This window comes from Tamandua tetradactyla, chromosome 2, assembly GCF_023851605.1.
Source record: "Tamandua tetradactyla isolate mTamTet1 chromosome 2, mTamTet1.pri, whole genome shotgun sequence".
Classification (NCBI taxonomy): domain Eukaryota; kingdom Metazoa; phylum Chordata; class Mammalia; order Pilosa; family Myrmecophagidae; genus Tamandua; species Tamandua tetradactyla.
The window spans coordinates 125,073,088-125,075,557 of NC_135328.1; the positions used below are offsets into that span (position 1 = coordinate 125,073,088).

General features: G+C 40.6%; 1 non-coding gene across 1 annotated transcript; it reads right to left on the bottom strand.

Moving 5' to 3' along the window:
• Positions 1-595: 595 nt before the first annotated feature.
• Positions 596-702, bottom strand: LOC143675193 (U6 spliceosomal RNA). The gene has a single exon (XR_013171437.1). It is a non-coding gene; the product is annotated as a U6 spliceosomal RNA (small nuclear RNA).
• Between the last annotated feature and the right edge of the window lie 1,768 nt (positions 703-2,470).

The window sequence follows — 2,470 nt, forward strand, 5'->3', positions numbered from 1 at the left end:
GCTTCTACATCTCTCCAGGCCTTTGCTTGGGCCTGGGCAGTGGCCTCCAGACCCTCAGCTCTGACTTCCTCTGAGAGGAGGTTCTGGGAAGTGGGCAGGGTTTTGAGCTTACTTGACCCTGAAGCACAGAGAGGCCACCTCCAGACATCCTGGTCCTGGTCCCAAGCGATGATCCCAGCGGAGCCCGTGGGAAAGAGCCTGTGAGCAGAGCTACGCCCCCACACTCCCAGGGGTTAGAGATATTCATGCATGCCCACGCTTAGGCTTTAAAATCCCCTGAAAACTTCAGCTGTTTTCTTCTTGCTACTTATGCAGCTGCCTGTTCCCTGAATGTTGTGCCCCATCTCTCCTCCGCAGGCCCCCTGTCCTGATTACCTGCCATAACCGCAAGAAACCAGGTGGCCCAAAGCAGCAGAAACTGGAGACCTGAAGTCCAAACCCAAGGTGATGGCTGGGTAGAAAGAAAAAATCCTCAGTAGAATCCTTTAGCTGCAAAATGCTTAATATGGTCTTCAGTAGCTAGAAAACCATTTATTACAATCACTTCACTCAAGCATCCTTGAGGGTTTTTTTTGTTTTTTTTTTTTTCTTTTTAAAAAACATGGAACGCTTCCCAAATTGGCGTGTCATCCTGGTGCAGGGGCCATGCTAATCTTCTCCTTATCATTCCAATTTTAGTATATGTGCTGCTGACGCCAGCACAGCCTTGAGTTATTTTAAGCCTAAAAAAAGCCCCTGTCAAAATAGTTTATTGTCAGTCTAATCTCAACAAAGAAAAAACTTACTCTATTCCCAGAAGCCCTCCCAGCCTGCCTGCAGGACGATGCCAGGGAATCAGCCGGACCGTCTGATGACCAGCCTCCCCTCCTGGAAAGTCACACCCAAGTGAGGGTAGGACTTGTAAGACAGCAGGACCTGGCCAACAGCTTTTCCTCTTCTATCTCTTTCTCTCTTTTTTACCTCTTACGCTTTCTCCTGGATCCTGGTCATTTCTTTGTCTGCTTGGATTATAAATCCCAAACCACCTTTCCGACTCCAAACCAGTCTCGGAAAGTTTTTCCTCCAGTTCCTTACATGTGCATTTGTAATATACCCACCTTCTCACCGAGACAGAGGCTTGTTTCTCTGTTAGCTGCGGGAACAGGCAGTCCTGACTATTTAGAGCCCCGTTTTCTGACGGGATCAGAGCAGGTTGGAGCCTTCTTCCCAGTTCACGTGTCTCCCCGCAGAGCTCGGCACTCTTCTGCTCCATCCCTGCCTCCACCTTCTCACTGCTTCTTGTCTCTGAGTCTCTCTAATTTGCACACACTTTCTTCCAGTCTGTGGCTTGTCTTGAATTCTCAGCATCTTTCACAAAGCAGAAGTTCTTAATTTTGATGAAGCCCAATTTATTTTTCTTTTATGGGTTATGTTTTGGCTTCGTACTTAAGAAATATTTTTCTAACCCAAGACCACAAAGATTTCCTCCTATGTTTTCATCTAAAAGTTGTATAATTTTACCTTTTACTTTAGGTCAATAATCCATTTTGAGTTCATTTTTAAGGTATAAGGTATAGGTTGAGGTCTTTACATGAGTATCAAATTGTTCTAGCATCATTTGTCAAAAGCCTGTCCTTTCTCCACTGAATTGTCATTTTACCGTTGTCAAAATCAGTTGGCTGTGTTTCTGTGCTTCTCTTGTTGAAATCTCCATCCTGTCCCATTGATCCATGCGTCTATTCTTTCAGCAATATCTCATTGGTTACTGTGGCTATCTAATAAGTGGAATTAAGCTGGTGTGAGTCTTCCAATATGATTGCACATTTTCAAAGTTATTTGCCCTTTCAACATAAATTTTACAATCAGCTTGTCAATATCTATAAAAAGTCCTCATGGGATTTTGATTAGAAGTGTGTCGAATCTGTAGTTTAAATTTTCATTTCTACAAGTCTGCTTTAAATTATGTTGAGCCTGTCTTCTGTTTCTTTCTTTTCTATTTTATTATTTTTTTGCTCATATTTTTATTACTTTTCTTTTAGTTTTAGCATTAGCCCTCTCCATTTTTCTAAGTTCTGGACATGAATTCTCAGCTATTTAACTTTCAGTCTTTTCTAATAAAATCATTTAAGACTGTAAAAGTTCTGTTCTAGCTATCCTTCAAATCTGATACGTGGGCTTGGTTTTAAATATTTCTAATTTCCATATGATTTCTTCTTTGATTCATGATTTTTAAAGAAGTATGCTTTTAAATTCCCAAACACATGAGTTTGTCTTTACATTTTTAATAATAGTTTCAAGTGTATTTCTTTATTTGGTCTTATGATAATGATTGTTTGGTATCTATGGGAGACTTACTTCTGATCTGTACCTGTATAATTTCTGTAAATGTGCCATGTTTGCTTCCAAAATGCATATTTTATTATATATGCATGTATATGTCTCAATGAATAAATGTCTCCATTAGATCAAGCTTATTGTGTTGCATTCTTCA